The sequence below is a fragment of the Somniosus microcephalus genome, chromosome 19 (genome assembly GCF_052327205.1).
Source record: "Somniosus microcephalus isolate GS21.2 chromosome 19, FLI_Smic_1.0, whole genome shotgun sequence".
In the NCBI taxonomy this organism is placed as follows: domain Eukaryota; kingdom Metazoa; phylum Chordata; class Chondrichthyes; order Squaliformes; family Somniosidae; genus Somniosus; species Somniosus microcephalus.
The window spans coordinates 22731510-22749090 of NC_141005.1; the positions used below are offsets into that span (position 1 = coordinate 22731510).

The window sequence follows — 17581 nt, forward strand, 5'->3', positions numbered from 1 at the left end:
AGGCTGTTTCCAGTGGGGTTCCGCAGGGCTCACAGAATCACAGAAACCCCACAGTGCAGATAGAGGCCATTTCGGCCCATCGAGCCTGCACCGACTCAGTACTGGGCCCTTTGCTTTTTCTGGTATATATCAATGATTTGGATTTGAATGTAGGAAGTATGATTAAGAAGTTTGCAGATGATACAAAAATTGGCCGTGTGGTTAATAATGAAACAGAATGCTGTAGACTGCAGGAAGATATCAATGGACTCGTCTAGTGGGCAGAACAGTGGCAAATGGAATTCAGTTGGAATACACAATAAATGGTAGGACACTGAGAAATGCAGAGGATCAGCGGGACCTTGGAGTGCATGTCCACAGATCCCTGAAGGTAGCAGGACAGGTAGATAAAGTGGTTAAGCAGGCATACGGGATACTTGCCTTTATTAGCCGAGGCGTAGAATATAAGAGCGGGGAGGTTATGCTTCAACTGTATAAAACACTAGTTAGGCCGCAGCTAGAGTGCCGCGTGCAGTTCTGGTCACCACATTACAAGAAGGATGCGATTGCACTAGAGAAGGTGCAGAGGAGATTTCCGAGGATGTTGCCTGGGCTGGGGAATTTTAGTTATGAGGAAAGATTGGATAGGCTGGGGTTGTTTTCTTTGGAACACAGGAGGCTGAGGCGAGACCTAATTGAGGTGTGTAAAATTATGAGGGGCCGAGATAGAGTGGATAGGAAGGACCTATTTCCCTTAGCAGAAGGGTCAATAATAGATTTCAAGTAATTGGTAGGAGGTTTACAGGGAATTTGAGGAGACATTTTTTCACCCAGTGAATGGTGGGGGTCTGGAATGCACTGCCTGAAAGGGTGGTAGAGGCAGAAACCCTCATCACGTTTAAAAAGTACTTGGATATGCACTTGAACTGCCGTAACCTACAAGGCTACGGACCAAGTGCTGTAAAGTGGGATTTGGGTGGATTGCTCTTTGTCGGCTGGCACGGACAAGATGGGCCGAATGGCCTCCTTCTGTGCTGTAAATTTCTATGATTCTGCCTGATCATGTGACATCTGCCCACACGACTTCTACAAATGTTATTACATTGTAGCCAGGATTGTTTAGTTTCCAATTCCGCCCATTTTGAAGCCAGGTCTCCGTTATAGCTACTATTGCATAACCCCATGTGGCAACTTGCGCCTGCAACTCGTCAATCTTATTTGTAACGCTCCTCGCATTAACACACATGCATTTCAACAGCATGCTAGTTGGCTTTGCTTTTTTCCTGAATTTAACTGCTGCTCTTTCGACATTCTTCTTTGTTCTGTTGCTGTTTGTCCCTCCGAGTTTTCTATGCACCTTGTCTCTCCTCTCTGCTGCTGTGTCCTGGTGGCCCTCCGCCAGTGTGTGTATTTTGGCTATCTTATTTTCTTCTTCTGCTTATTTCGGCCCTGTGTCTGGAGCCCCTTGCATTTGTGTAGCAGCAGGAGAATGTGCAGCGAAGAAATGGTCAAAGGAAAGCAAGAGAGAGAGAGAGAGAGAGAGCAGCAAAAAGGATGTTGATTGATTAAGAGCAGTGTGTGCGCGTGTGTGTGCAAAACGTTGAGCAGCCTGTGGCGGCAGCAAAAGCCTACTGCACCTGGTATTCCCAGGCAGTCTCCCATCCAAGTACTAACCAGGCCTGACTCTGCTTAGCTTCCGAGATCAGACGAGATCGGGCGCATTCAGACTAGTATGGCCGTAGGCATATGCTAGCTGGCTTTCTCTTTACTTAAAGCTGTCGCCCATTTTTTTCTCTTCTACGCATTCATACAAGTATTCAACACTCAATTTACATTTACAAATTTTACTCCTCCCGCAACCCCCCACCCCCCCTCCACCTCTTCTTGCTGCTCTGCCTCCCACACAAACAAACTACAAGCCCAACCCTTCATTGCCTTCTATTCAAATATTACATCAAATAAACATGCTCAAACACCAAGTCTTAAGGGCTGTAGCATCTTTCAAACTGGACAAATACCCAGGCCCGCATCAAATCTATCCCACACTCTTAAGAGATGTAAGACACCAAATAGCACAGGCTCTCACCATCATTTTACAATCCTCTCTGGCTACAGGTGTGGTGCCCGACCACTGGAGGACTGCTAACGTGCTACCGTTCTTTCAAAAGGGAGAGAGGGATAGACCGCATAATTACAGGCCAGTCAGCCTAACCTCGGTGGTGGGAAAATTATTGGAAAAAGTTCTGAGGGACAGGAGAAATCTTCATTTAGAAAGACACGGATTAATCAGGGACAGTCAGCATGGATTTCTTAACGGAAGGTCGTGTCTGACTAACGCAATTCAATTTTTCGAGGAGGTAACAAGGAGGGTCGATGAGGGTAGTGCCTTTGATGTAGTCTATATGGATTTTAGCAAGGCTTTTGATAAGGTCCCGCATGCCAGATTGGTCACGAAAGTAAAAGCCCATGGGATCCAAGGCAAAGTGGCAAGTTGGATCCAAAATTGGCTCAGAGGCAGGAAACAAAGGGTAATGGTCGAAGGGTGTTTTTGTGACCGGAAGGCTGTTTCCAGTGGGGTTCCGCAGGGCTCACAGAATCACAGAAACCCCACAGTGCAGATAGAGGCCATTTCGGCCCATCGAGCCTGCACCGACTCAGTACTGGGCCCTTTGCTTTTTCTGGTATATATCAATGATTTGGATTTGAATGTAGGAAGTATGATTAAGAAGTTTGCAGATGATACAAAAATTGGCCGTGTGGTTAATAATGAAACAGAATGCTGTAGACTGCAGGAAGATATCAATGGACTCGTCTAGTGGGCAGAACAGTGGCAAATGGAATTCAGTTGGAATACACAATAAATGGTAGGACACTGAGAAATGCAGAGGATCAGCGGGACCTTGGAGTGCATGTCCACAGATCCCTGAAGGTAGCAGGACAGGTAGATAAAGTGGTTAAGCAGGCATACGGGATACTTGCCTTTATTAGCCGAGGCGTAGAATATAAGAGCGGGGAGGTTATGCTTCAACTGTATAAAACACTAGTTAGGCCGCAGCTAGAGTGCCGCGTGCAGTTCTGGTCACCACATTACAAGAAGGATGCGATTGCACTAGAGAAGGTGCAGAGGAGATTTCCGAGGATGTTGCCTGGGCTGGGGAATTTTAGTTATGAGGAAAGATTGGATAGGCTGGGGTTGTTTTCTTTGGAACACAGGAGGCTGAGGCGAGACCTAATTGAGGTGTGTAAAATTATGAGGGGCCGAGATAGAGTGGATAGGAAGGACCTATTTCCCTTAGCAGAAGGGTCAATAATAGATTTCAAGTAATTGGTAGGAGGTTTACAGGGAATTTGAGGAGACATTTTTTCACCCAGTGAATGGTGGGGGTCTGGAATGCACTGCCTGAAAGGGTGGTAGAGGCAGAAACCCTCATCACGTTTAAAAAGTACTTGGATATGCACTTGAACTGCCGTAACCTACAAGGCTACGGACCAAGTGCTGTAAAGTGGGATTTGGGTGGATTGCTCTTTGTCGGCTGGCACGGACAAGATGGGCCGAATGGCCTCCTTCTGTGCTGTAAATTTCTATGATTCTGCCTGATCATGTGACATCTGCCCACACGACTTCTACAAATGTTATTACATTGTAGCCAGGATTGTTTAGTTTCCAATTCCGCCCATTTTGAAGCCAGGTCTCCGTTATGGCTACTATTGCCTAACCCCATGTGGCAACTTGCGCCTGCAACTCGTCAATCTTATTTGTAACACTCCTCGCATTAACACACATGCATTTCAACAGCATGCTAGTTGGCTTTGCTTTTTTCCTGAATTTAACTGCTGCTCTTTCTACATTCTTCTTTGTTCTGTTGCTGTTTGTCCCTCCGAGTTTTCTATGCACCTTGTCTCTCCTCTCTGCTGCTGTGTCCTGGTGGCCCTCCGCCAGTGTGTGTATTTTGGCTATCTTATTTTCTTCTTCTGCTTATTTCGGCCCTGTGTCTGGAGCCCCTTGCATTTGTGTAGCAGCAGGAGAATGTGCAGCGAAGAAATGGTCAAAGGAAAGCGAGAGAGAGAGAGAGAGAGAGAGAGAGAGAGCAGCAAAAAGGATGTTGATTGATTAAGAGCAGTGTGTGCGCGTGTGTGTGCAAAACGTTGAGCAGCCTGTGGCGGCAGCAAAAGCCTACTGCACCTGGTATTCCCAGGCAGTCTCCCATCCAAGTACTAACCAGGCCTGACTCTGCTTAGCTTCCGAGATCAGACGAGATCGGGCGCATTCAGACTAGTATGGCCGTAGGCATATGCTAGCTGGCTTTCTCTTTACTTAAAGCTGTCGCCCATTTTTTTCTCTTCTACGCATTCATACAAGTATTCAACACTCAATTTACATTTACAAATTTTACTCCTCCCGCAACCCCCCACCCCCCCTCCACCTCTTCTTGCTGCTCTGCCTCCCACACAAACAAACTACAAGCCCAACCCTTCATTGCCTTCTATTCAAATATTACATCAAATAAACATGCTCAAACACCAAGTCTTAAGGGCTGTAGCATCTTTCAAACTGGACAAATACCCAGGCCCGCATCAAATCTATCCCACACTCTTAAGAGAAGTAAGACACCAAATAGCACAGGCTCTCACCATCATTTTACAATCCTCTCTGGCTACAGGTGTGGTGCCCGACCACTGGAGGACTGCTAACGTGCTACCGCTCTTTCAAAAGGGAGAGAGGGATAGACCGCATAATTACAGGACAGTCAGCCTAACCTCGGTGGTGGGAAAATTATTGGAAAAAGTTCTGAGGGACAGGAGAAATCTTCATTTAGAAAGACACGGATTAATCAGGGACAGTCAGCATGGATTTCTTAACGGAAGGTCGTGTCTGACTAACGCAATTCAATTTTTCGAGGAGGTAACAAGGAGGGTCGATGAGGGTAGTGCCTTTGATGTAGTCTATATGGATTTTAGCAAGGCTTTTGATAAGGTCCCGCATGCCAGATTGGTCACGAAAGTAAAAGCCCATGGGATCCAAGGCAAAGTGGCAAGTTGGATCCAAAATTGGCTCAGAGGCAGGAAACAAAGGGTAATGGTCGAAGGGTGTTTTTGTGACCGGAAGGCTGTTTCCAGTGGGGTTCCGCAGGGCTCACAGAATCACAGAAACCCCACAGTGCAGATAGAGGCCATTTCGGCCCATCGAGCCTGCACCGACTCAGTACTGGGCCCTTTGCTTTTTCTGGTATATATCAATGATTTGGATTTGAATGTAGGAAGTATGATTAAGAAGTTTGCAGATGATACAAAAATTGGCCGTGTGGTTAATAATGAAACAGAATGCTGTAGACTGCAGGAAGATATCAATGGACTCGTCTAGTGGGCAGAACAGTGGCAAATGGAATTCAGTTGGAATACACAATAAATGGTAGGACACTGAGAAATGCAGAGGATCAGCGGGACCTTGGAGTGCATGTCCACAGATCCCTGAAGGTAGCAGGACAGGTAGATAAAGTGGTTAAGCAGGCATACGGGATACTTGCCTTTATTAGCCGAGGCGTAGAATATAAGAGCGGGGAGGTTATGCTTCAACTGTATAAAACACTAGTTAGGCCGCAGCTAGAGTGCCGCGTGCAGTTCTGGTCACCACATTACAAGAAGGATGCGATTGCACTAGAGAAGGTGCAGAGGAGATTTCCGAGGATGTTGCCTGGGCTGGGGAATTTTAGTTATGAGGAAAGATTGGATAGGCTGGGGTTGTTTTCTTTGGAACACAGGAGGCTGAGGCGAGACCTAATTGAGGTGTGTAAAATTATGAGGGGCCGAGATAGAGTGGATAGGAAGGACCTATTTCCCTTAGCAGAAGGGTCAATAATAGATTTCAAGTAATTGGTAGGAGGTTTACAGGGAATTTGAGGAGACATTTTTTCACCCAGTGAATGGTGGGGGTCTGGAATGCACTGCCTGAAAGGGTGGTAGAGGCAGAAACCCTCATCACGTTTAAAAAGTACTTGGATATGCACTTGAACTGCCGTAACCTACAAGGCTACGGACCAAGTGCTGTAAAGTGGGATTTGGGTGGATTGCTCTTTGTCGGCTGGCACGGACAAGATGGGCCGAATGGCCTCCTTCTGTGCTGTAAATTTCTATGATTCTGCCTGATCATGTGACATCTGCCCACACGACTTCTACAAATGTTATTACATTGTAGCCAGGATTGTTTAGTTTCCAATTCCGCCCATTTTGAAGCCAGGTCTCCGTTATGGCTACTATTGCATAACCCCATGTGGCAACTTGCGCCTGCAACTCGTCAATCTTATTTGTAACACTCCTCGCATTAACACACATGCATTTCAACAGCATGCTAGTTGGCTTTGCTTTTTTCCTGAATTTAACTGCTGCTCTTTCTACATTCTTCTTTGTTCTGTTGCTGTTTGTCCCTCCGAGTTTTCTATGCACCTTGTCTCTCCTCTCTGCTGCTGTGTCCTGGTGGCCCTCCGCCAGTGTGTGTATTTTGGCTATCTTATTTTCTTCTTCTGCTTATTTCGGCCCTGTGTCTGGAGCCCCTTGCATTTGTGTAGCAGCAGGAGAATGTGCAGCGAAGAAATGGTCAAAGGAAAGCGAGAGAGAGAGAGAGAGAGAGAGAGAGAGAGCAGCAAAAAGGATGTTGATTGATTAAGAGCAGTGTGTGCGCGTGTGTGTGCAAAACGTTGAGCAGCCTGTGGCGGCAGCAAAAGCCTACTGCACCCGGTATTCCCAGGCAGTCTCCCATCCAAGTACTAACCAGGCCTGACTCTGCTTAGCTTCCGAGATCAGACGAGATCGGGCGCATTCAGACTAGTATGGCCGTAGGCATATGCTAGCTGGCTTTCTCTTTACTTAAAGCTGTCGCCCATTTTTTTCTCTTCTACGCATTCATACAAGTATTCAACACTCAATTTACATTTACAAATTTTACTCCTCCCGCAACCCCCCACCCCCCCTCCACCTCTTCTTGCTGCTCTGCCTCCCACACAAACAAACTACAAGCCCAACCCTTCATTGCCTTCTATTCAAATATTACATCAAATAAACATGCTCAAACACCAAGTCTTAAGGGCTGTAGCATCTTTCAAACTGGACAAATACCCAGGCCCGCATCAAATCTATCCCACACTCTTAAGAGAAGTAAGACACCAAATAGCACAGGCTCTCACCATCATTTTACAATCCTCTCTGGCTACAGGTGTGGTGCCCGACCACTGGAGGACTGCTAACGTGCTACCGTTCTTTCAAAAGGGAGAGAGGGATAGACCGCATAATTACAGGCCAGTCAGCCTAACCTCGGTGGTGGGAAAATTATTGGAAAAAGTTCTGAGGGACAGGAGAAATCTTCATTTAGAAAGACACGGATTAATCAGGGACAGTCAGCATGGATTTCTTAACGGAAGGTCGTGTCTGACTAACGCAATTCAATTTTTCGAGGAGGTAACAAGGAGGGTCGATGAGGGTAGTGCCTTTGATGTAGTCTATATGGATTTTAGCAAGGCTTTTGATAAGGTCCCGCATGCCAGATTGGTCACGAAAGTAAAAGCCCATGGGATCCAAGGCAAAGTGGCAAGTTGGATCCAAAATTGGCTCAGAGGCAGGAAACAAAGGGTAATGGTCGAAGGGTGTTTTTGTGACCGGAAGGCTGTTTCCAGTGGGGTTCCGCAGGGCTCACAGAATCACAGAAACCCCACAGTGCAGATAGAGGCCATTTCGGCCCATCGAGCCTGCACCGACTCAGTACTGGGCCCTTTGCTTTTTCTGGTATATATCAATGATTTGGATTTGAATGTAGGAAGTATGATTAAGAAGTTTGCAGATGATACAAAAATTGGCCGTGTGGTTAATAATGAAACAGAATGCTGTAGACTGCAGGAAGATATCAATGGACTCGTCTAGTGGGCAGAACAGTGGCAAATGGAATTCAGTTGGAATACACAATAAATGGTAGGACACTGAGAAATGCAGAGGATCAGCGGGACCTTGGAGTGCATGTCCACAGATCCCTGAAGGTAGCAGGACAGGTAGATAAAGTGGTTAAGCAGGCATACGGGATACTTGCCTTTATTAGCCGAGGCGTAGAATATAAGAGCGGGGAGGTTATGCTTCAACTGTATAAAACACTAGTTAGGCCGCAGCTAGAGTGCCGCGTGCAGTTCTGGTCACCACATTACAAGAAGGATGCGATTGCACTAGAGAAGGTGCAGAGGAGATTTCCGAGGATGTTGCCTGGGCTGGGGAATTTTAGTTATGAGGAAAGATTGGATAGGCTGGGGTTGTTTTCTTTGGAACACAGGAGGCTGAGGCGAGACCTAATTGAGGTGTGTAAAATTATGAGGGGCCGAGATAGAGTGGATAGGAAGGACCTATTTCCCTTAGCAGAAGGGTCAATAATAGATTTCAAGTAATTGGTAGGAGGTTTACAGGGAATTTGAGGAGACATTTTTTCACCCAGTGAATGGTGGGGGTCTGGAATGCACTGCCTGAAAGGGTGGTAGAGGCAGAAACCCTCATCACGTTTAAAAAGTACTTGGATATGCACTTGAACTGCCGTAACCTACAAGGCTACGGACCAAGTGCTGTAAAGTGGGATTTGGGTGGATTGCTCTTTGTCGGCTGGCACGGACAAGATGGGCCGAATGGCCTCCTTCTGTGCTGTAAATTTCTATGATTCTGCCTGATCATGTGACATCTGCCCACACGACTTCTACAAATGTTATTACATTGTAGCCAGGATTGTTTAGTTTCCAATTCCGCCCATTTTGAAGCCAGGTCTCCGTTATGGCTACTATTGCATAACCCCATGTGGCAACTTGCGCCTGCAACTCGTCAATCTTATTTGTAACGCTCCTCGCATTAACACACATGCATTTCAACAGCATGCTAGTTGGCTTTGCTTTTTTCCTGAATTTAACTGCTGCTCTTTCGACATTCTTCTTTGTTCTGTTGCTGTTTGTCCCTCCGAGTTTTCTATGCACCTTGTCTCTCCTCTCTGCTGCTGTGTCCTGGTGGCCCTCCGCCAGTGTGTGTATTTTGGCTATCTTATTTTCTTCTTCTGCTTATTTCGGCCCTGTGTCTGGAGCCCCTTGCATTTGTGTAGCAGCAGGAGAATGTGCAGCGAAGAAATGGTCAAAGGAAAGCGAGAGAGAGAGAGAGAGAGAGAGAGCAGCAAAAAGGATGTTGATTGATTAAGAGCAGTGTGTGCGCGTGTGTGTGCAAAACGTTGAGCAGCCTGTGGCGGCAGCAAAAGCCTACTGCACCTGGTATTCCCAGGCTGTCTCCCATCCAAGTACTAACCAGGCCTGACTCTGCTTAGCTTCCGAGATCAGACGAGATCGGGCGCATTCAGACTAGTATGGCCGTAGGCATATGCTGGCTGGCTTTCTCTTTACTTAAAGCTGTCGCCCATTTTTTTCTCTTCTACGCATTCATACAAGTATTCAACACTCAATTTACATTTACAAATTTTACTCCTCCCGCAACCCCCCACCCCCCCTCCACCTCTTCTTGCTGCTCTGCCTCCCACACAAACAAACTACAAGCCCAACCCTTCATTGCCTTCTATTCAAATATTACATCAAATAAACATGCTCAAACACCAAGTCTTAAGGGCTGTAGCATCTTTCAAACTGGACAAATACCCAGGCCCGCATCAAATCTATCCCACACTCTTAAGGGAAGTAAGACACCAAATAGCACAGGCTCTCACCATCATTTTACAATCCTCTCTGGCTACAGGTGTGGTGCCCGACCACTGGAGGACTGCTAACGTGCTACCGTTCTTTCAAAAGGGAGAGAGGGATAGACCGCATAATTACAGGCCAGTCAGCCTAACCTCGGTGGTGGGAAAATTATTGGAAAAAGTTCTGAGGGACAGGAGAAATCTTCATTTAGAAAGACACGGATTAATCAGGGACAGTCAGCATGGATTTCTTAACGGAAGGTCGTGTCTGACTAACGCAATTCAATTTTTCGAGGAGGTAACAAGGAGGGTCGATGAGGGTAGTGCCTTTGATGTAGTCTATATGGATTTTAGCAAGGCTTTTGATAAGGTCCCGCATGCCAGATTGGTCACGAAAGTAAAAGCCCATGGGATCCAAGGCAAAGTGGCAAGTTGGATCCAAAATTGGCTCAGAGGCAGGAAACAAAGGGTAATGGTCGAAGGGTGTTTTTGTGACCGGAAGGCTGTTTCCAGTGGGGTTCCGCAGGGCTCACAGAATCACAGAAACCCCACAGTGCAGATAGAGGCCATTTCGGCCCATCGAGCCTGCACCGACTCAGTACTGGGCCCTTTGCTTTTTCTGGTATATATCAATGATTTGGATTTGAATGTAGGAAGTATGATTAAGAAGTTTGCAGATGATACAAAAATTGGCCGTGTGGTTAATAATGAAACAGAATGCTGTAGACTGCAGGAAGATATCAATGGACTCGTCTAGTGGGCAGAACAGTGGCAAATGGAATTCAGTTGGAATACACAATAAATGGTAGGACACTGAGAAATGCAGAGGATCAGCGGGACCTTGGAGTGCATGTCCACAGATCCCTGAAGGTAGCAGGACAGGTAGATAAAGTGGTTAAGCAGGCATACGGGATACTTGCCTTTATTAGCCGAGGCGTAGAATATAAGAGCGGGGAGGTTATGCTTCAACTGTATAAAACACTAGTTAGGCCGCAGCTAGAGTGCCGCGTGCAGTTCTGGTCACCACATTACAAGAAGGATGCGATTGCACTAGAGAAGGTGCAGAGGAGATTTCCGAGGATGTTGCCTGGGCTGGGGAATTTTAGTTATGAGGAAAGATTGGATAGGCTGGGGTTGTTTTCTTTGGAACACAGGAGGCTGAGGCGAGACCTAATTGAGGTGTGTAAAATTATGAGGGGCCGAGATAGAGTGGATAGGAAGGACCTATTTCCCTTAGCAGAAGGGTCAATAATAGATTTCAAGTAATTGGTAGGAGGTTTACAGGGAATTTGAGGAGACATTTTTTCACCCAGTGAATGGTGGGGGTCTGGAATGCACTGCCTGAAAGGGTGGTAGAGGCAGAAACCCTCATCACGTTTAAAAAGTACTTGGATATGCACTTGAACTGCCGTAACCTACAAGGCTACGGACCAAGTGCTGTAAAGTGGGATTTGGGTGGATTGCTCTTTGTCGGCTGGCACGGACAAGATGGGCCGAATGGCCTCCTTCTGTGCTGTAAATTTCTATGACTCTGCCTGATCATGTGACATCTGCCCACACGACTTCTACAAATGTTATTACATTGTAGCCAGGATTGTTTAGTTTCCAATTCCGCCCATTTTGAAGCCAGGTCTCCGTTATGGCTACTATTGCATAACCCCATGTGGCAACTTGCGCCTGCAACTCGTCAATCTTATTTGTAACACTCCTCGCATTAACACACATGCATTTCAACAGCATGCTAGTTGGCTTTCCTTTTTTCCTGAATTTAACTGCTGCTCTTTCTACATTCTTCTTTGTTCTGTTGCTGTTTGTCCCTCCGAGTTTTCTATGCACCTTGTCTCTCCTCTCTGCTGCTGTGTCCTGGTGGCCCTCCGCCAGTGTGTGTATTTTGGCTATCTTATTTTCTTCTTCTGCTTATTTCGGCCCTGTGTCTGGAGCCCCTTGCATTTGTGTAGCAGCAGGAGAATGTGCAGCGAAGAAATGGTCAAAGGAAAGCGAGAGAGAGAGAGAGAGAGAGAGAGAGAGCAGCAAAAAGGATGTTGATTGATTAAGAGCAGTGTGTGCGCGTGTGTGCAAAACGTTGAGCAGCCTGTGGCGGCAGCAAAAGCCTACAGCACCTGGTATTCCCAGGCAGTCTCCCATCCAAGTACTAACCAGGCCTGACTCTGCTTCGCTTCCGAGATCAGACGAGATCGGGCGTATTCAGACTAGTATGGCCGCAGGCATATGCTAGCTGGCTTTCTCTTTACTTAAAGCTGTCGCCCATTTTTTTCTCTTCTACGCATTCATACAAGTATTCAACACTCAATTTACATTTACAAATTTTACTCCTCCCGCAACCCCCCACCCCCCCTCCACCTCTTCTTGCTGCTCTGCCTCCCACACAAACAAACTACAAGCCCAACCCTTCATTGCCTTCTATTCAAATATTACATCAAATAAACATGCTCAAACACCAAGTCTTAAGGGCTGTAGCATCTGTCAAACTGGACAAATACCCAGGCCCGCATCAAATCTATCCCACACTCTTAAGAGAAGTAAGACACCAAATAGCACAGGCTCTCACCATCATTTTACAATCCTCTCTGGCTACAGGTGTGGTGCCCGACCACTGGAGGACTGCTAACGTGCTACCGTTCTTTCAAAAGGGAGAGAGGGATAGACCGCATAATTACAGGCCAGTCAGCCTAACCTCGGTGGTGGGAAAATTATTGGAAAAAGTTCTGAGGGACAGGAGAAATCTTCATTTAGAAAGACACGGATTAATCAGGGACAGTCAGCATGGATTTCTTAACGGAAGGTCGTGTCTGACTAACGCAATTCAATTTTTCGAGGAGGTAACAAGGAGGGTCGATGAGGGTAGTGCCTTTGATGTAGTCTATATGGATTTTAGCAAGGCTTTTGATAAGGTCCCGCATGCCAGATTGGTCACGAAAGTAAAAGCCCATGGGATCCAAGGCAAAGTGGCAAGTTGGATCCAAAATTGGCTCAGAGGCAGGAAACAAAGGGTAATGGTCGAAGGGTGTTTTTGTGACCGGAAGGCTGTTTCCAGTGGGGTTCCGCAGGGCTCACAGAATCACAGAAACCCCACAGTGCAGATAGAGGCCATTTCGGCCCATCGAGCCTGCACCGACTCAGTACTGGGCCCTTTGCTTTTTCTGGTATATATCAATGATTTGGATTTGAATGTAGGAAGTATGATTAAGAAGTTTGCAGATGATACAAAAATTGGCCGTGTGGTTAATAATGAAACAGAATGCTGTAGACTGCAGGAAGATATCAATGGACTCGTCTAGTGGGCAGAACAGTGGCAAATGGAATTCAGTTGGAATACACAATAAATGGTAGGACACTGAGAAATGCAGAGGATCAGCGGGACCTTGGAGTGCATGTCCACAGATCCCTGAAGGTAGCAGGACAGGTAGATAAAGTGGTTAAGCAGGCATACGGGATACTTGCCTTTATTAGCCGAGGCGTAGAATATAAGAGCGGGGAGGTTATGCTTCAACTGTATAAAACACTAGTTAGGCCGCAGCTAGAGTGCCGCGTGCAGTTCTGGTCACCACATTACAAGAAGGATGCGATTGCACTAGAGAAGGTGCAGAGGAGATTTCCGAGGATGTTGCCTGGGCTGGGGAATTTTAGTTATGAGGAAAGATTGGATAGGCTGGGGTTGTTTTCTTTGGAACACAGGAGGCTGAGGCGAGACCTAATTGAGGTGTGTAAAATTATGAGGGGCCGAGATAGAGTGGATAGGAAGGACCTATTTCCCTTAGCAGAAGGGTCAATAATAGATTTCAAGTAATTGGTAGGAGGTTTACAGGGAATTTGAGGAGACATTTTTTCACCCAGTGAATGGTGGGGGTCTGGAATGCACTGCCTGAAAGGGTGGTAGAGGCAGAAACCCTCATCACGTTTAAAAAGTACTTGGATATGCACTTGAACTGCCGTAACCTACAAGGCTACGGACCAAGTGCTGTAAAGTGGGATTTGGGTGGATTGCTCTTTGTCGGCTGGCACGGACAAGATGGGCCGAATGGCCTCCTTCTGTGCTGTAAATTTCTATGACTCTGCCTGATCATGTGACATCTGCCCACACGACTTCTACAAATGTTATTACATTGTAGCCAGGATTGTTTAGTTTCCAATTCCGCCCATTTTGAAGCCAGGTCTCCGTTATGGCTACTATTGCATAACCCCATGTGGCAACTTGCGCCTGCAACTCGTCAATCTTATTTGTAACACTCCTCGCATTAACACACATGCATTTCAACAGCATGCTAGTTGGCTTTGCTTTTTTCCTGAATTTAACTGCTGCTCTTTCTACATTCTTCTTTGTTCTGTTGCTGTTTGTCCCTCCGAGTTTTCTATGCACCTTGTCTCTCCTCTCTGCTGCTGTGTCCTGGTGGCCCTCCGCCAGTGTGTGTATTTTGGCTATCTTATTTTCTTCTTCTGCTTATTTCGGCCCTGTGTCTGGAGCCCCTTGCATTTGTGTAGCAGCAGGAGAATGTGCAGCGAAGAAATGGTCAAAGGAAAGCGAGAGAGAGAGAGAGAGAGAGAGAGAGAGCAGCAAAAAGGATGTTGATTGATTAAGAGCAGTGTGTGCGCGTGTGTGTGCAAAACGTTGAGCAGCCTGTGGCGGCAGCAAAAGCCTACTGCACCCGGTATTCCCAGGCAGTCTCCCATCCAAGTACTAACCAGGCCTGACTCTGCTTAGCTTCCAGAGATCAGACGAGATCGGGCGTATTCAGACTAGTATGGCCGTAGGCATATGCTAGCTGGCTTTCTCTTTACTTAAAGCTGTCGCCCATTTTTTTCTCTTCTACGCATTCATACAAGTATTCAACACTCAATTTACATTTACAAATTTTACTCCTCCCGCAACCCCCCACCCCCCCTCCACCTCTTCTTGCTGCTCTGCCTCCCACACAAACAAACTACAAGCCCAACCCTTCATTGCCTTCTATTCAAATATTACATCAAATAAACATGCTCAAACACCAAGTCTTAAGGGCTGTAGCATGTTTCAAACTGGACAAATACCCAGGCCCGCATCAAATCTATCCCACACTCTTAAGAGAAGTAAGACACCAAATAGCACAGGCTCTCACCATCATTTTACAATCCTCTCTGGCTACAGGTGTGGTGCCCGACCACTGGAGGACTGCTAACGTGCTACCGTTCTTTCAAAAGGGAGAGAGGGATAGACCGCATAATTACAGGCCAGTCAGCCTAACCTCGGTGGTGGGAAAATTATTGGAAAAAGTTCTGAGGGACAGGAGAAATCTTCATTTAGAAAGACACGGATTAATCAGGGACAGTCAGCATGGATTTCTTAACGGAAGGTCGTGTCTGACTAACGCAATTCAATTTTTCGAGGAGGTAACAAGGAGGGTCGATGAGGGTAGTGCCTTTGATGTAGTCTATATGGATTTTAGCAAGGCTTTTGATAAGGTCCCGCATGCCAGATTGGTCACGAAAGTAAAAGCCCATGGGATCCAAGGCAAAGTGGCAAGTTGGATCCAAAATTGGCTCAGAGGCAGGAAACAAAGGGTAATGGTCGAAGGGTGTTTTTGTGACCGGAAGGCTGTTTCCAGTGGGGTTCCGCAGGGCTCACAGAATCGCAGAAACCCCACAGTGCAGATAGAGGCCATTTCGGCCCATCGAGCCTGCACCGACTCAGTACTGGGCCCTTTGCTTTTTCTGGTATATATCAATGATTTGGATTTGAATGTAGGAAGTATGATTAAGAAGTTTGCAGATGATACAAAAATTGGCCGTGTGGTTAATAATGAAACAGAATGCTGTAGACTGCAGGAAGATATCAATGGACTCGTCTAGTGGGCAGAACAGTGGCAAATGGAATTCAGTTGGAATACACAATAAATGGTAGGACACTGAGAAATGCAGAGGATCAGCGGGACCTTGGAGTGCATGTCCACAGATCCCTGAAGGTAGCAGGACAGGTAGATAAAGTGGTTAAGCAGGCATACGGGATACTTGCCTTTATTAGCCGAGGCGTAGAATATAAGAGCGGGGAGGTTATGCTTCAACTGTATAAAACACTAGTTAGGCCGCAGCTAGAGTGCCGCGTGCAGTTCTGGTCACCACATTACAAGAAGGATGCGATTGCACTAGAGAAGGTGCAGAGGAGATTTCCGAGGATGTTGCCTGGGCTGGGGAATTTTAGTTATGAGGAAAGATTGGATAGGCTGGGGTTGTTTTCTTTGGAACATAGGAGGCTGAGGCGAGACCTAATTGAGGTGTGTAAAATTATGAGGGGCCGAGATAGAGTGGATAGGAAGGACCTATTTCCCTTAGCAGAAGGGTCAATAATAGATTTCAAGTAATTGGTAGGAGGTTTACAGGGAATTTGAGGAGACATTTTTTCACCCAGTGAATGGTGGGGGTCTGGAATGCACTGCCTGAAAGGGTGGTAGAGGCAGAAACCCTCATCACGTTTAAAAAGTACTTGGATATGCACTTGAACTGCCGTAACCTACAAGGCTACGGACCAAGTGCTGTAAAGTGGGATTTGGGTGGATTGCTCTTTGTCGGCTGGCACGGACAAGATGGGCCGAATGGCCTCCTTCTGTGCTGTAAATTTCTATGATTCTGCCTGATCATGTGACATCTGCCCACACGACTTCTACAAATGTTATTACATTGTAGCCAGGATTGTTTAGTTTCCAATTCCGCCCATTTTGAAGCCAGGTCTCCGTTATGGCTACTATTGCATAACCCCATGTGGCAACTTGCGCCTGCAACTCGTCAATCTTATTTGTAACACTCCTCGCATTAACACACATGCATTTCAACAGCATGCTAGTTGGCTTTGCTTTTTTCCTGAATTTAACTGCTGCTCTTTCGACATTCTTCTTTGTTCTGTTGCTGTTTGTCCCTCCGAGTTTTCTATGCACCTTGTCTCTCCTCTCTGCTGCTGTGTCCTGGTGGCCCTCCGCCAGTGTGTGTATTTTGGCTATCTTATTTTCTTCTTCTGCTTATTTCGGCCCTGTGTCTGGAGCCCCTTGCATTTGTGTAGCAGCAGGAGAATGTGCAGCGAAGAAATGGTCAAAGGAAAGCGAGAGAGAGAGAGAGAGAGAGAGAGAGAGAGAGAGAGCAGCAAAAAGGATGTTGATTGATTAAGAGCAGTGTGTGCGCGTGTGTGTGCAAAACGTTGAGCAGCCTGTGGCGGCAGCAAAAGCCTACTGCACCCGGTATTCCCAGGCAGTCTCCCATCCAAGTACTAACCAGGCCTGACTCTGCTTAGCTTCCAGAGATCAGACGAGATCGGGCGTATTCAGACTAGTATGGCCGTAGGCATATGCTAGCTGGCTTTCTCTTTACTTAAAGCTGTCGCCCATTTTTTTCTCTTCTACGCATTCATACAAGTATTCAACACTCAATTTACATTTACAAATTTTACTCCTCCCGCAACCCCCCACCCCCCCTCCACCTCTTCTTGCTGCTCTGCCTCCCACACAAACAAACTACAAGCCCAACCCTTCATTGCCTTCTATTCAAATATTACATCAAATAAACATGCTCAAACACCAAGTCTTAAGGGCTGTAGCATCTTTCAAACTGGACAAATACCCAGGCCCGCATCAAATCTATCCCACACTCTTAAGAGAAGTAAGACACCAAATAGCACAGGCTCTCACCATCATTTTACAATCCTCTCTGGCTACAGGTGTGGTGCCCGACCACTGGAGGACTGCTAACGTGCTACCGTTCTTTCAAAAGGGAGAGAGGGATAGACCGCATAATTACAGGCCAGTCAGCCTAACCTCGGTGGTGGGAAAATTATTGGAAAAAGTTCTGAGGGACAGGAGAAATCTTCATTTAGAAAGACACGGATTAATCAGGGACAGTCAGCATGGATTTCTTAACGGAAGGTCGTGTCTG

At 46.6% G+C, this 17581-nt stretch overlaps 4 non-coding genes and 3 pseudogenes across 4 annotated transcripts; all 7 read right to left on the minus strand.

Moving 5' to 3' along the window:
• Positions 1-1604: 1604 nt before the first annotated feature.
• Positions 1605-1723, minus strand: LOC147103673 (5S ribosomal RNA). The gene has a single exon (XR_015072638.1). It is a non-coding gene; the product is annotated as a 5S ribosomal RNA (ribosomal RNA).
• A 2427-nt stretch (positions 1724-4150) lies between these two features.
• On the minus strand, positions 4151-4269 carry LOC147103674 (5S ribosomal RNA). Its single transcript, XR_015072639.1, has one exon. It is a non-coding gene; the product is annotated as a 5S ribosomal RNA (ribosomal RNA).
• Positions 4270-6696: 2427 nt separating this feature from the next.
• LOC147103675 (5S ribosomal RNA) lies at positions 6697-6815 on the minus strand. The gene has a single exon (XR_015072792.1). It is a non-coding gene; the product is annotated as a 5S ribosomal RNA (ribosomal RNA).
• Positions 6816-9236: 2421 nt separating this feature from the next.
• Positions 9237-9355, minus strand: LOC147103676 (5S ribosomal RNA; annotated as a pseudogene).
• Positions 9356-11778: 2423 nt separating this feature from the next.
• LOC147103677 (5S ribosomal RNA) lies at positions 11779-11897 on the minus strand. Its single transcript, XR_015072730.1, has one exon. It is a non-coding gene; the product is annotated as a 5S ribosomal RNA (ribosomal RNA).
• Positions 11898-14322: 2425 nt separating this feature from the next.
• On the minus strand, positions 14323-14442 carry LOC147103678 (5S ribosomal RNA; annotated as a pseudogene).
• Positions 14443-16875: 2433 nt separating this feature from the next.
• Positions 16876-16995, minus strand: LOC147103679 (5S ribosomal RNA; annotated as a pseudogene).
• Positions 16996-17581: the final 586 nt, after the last annotated feature.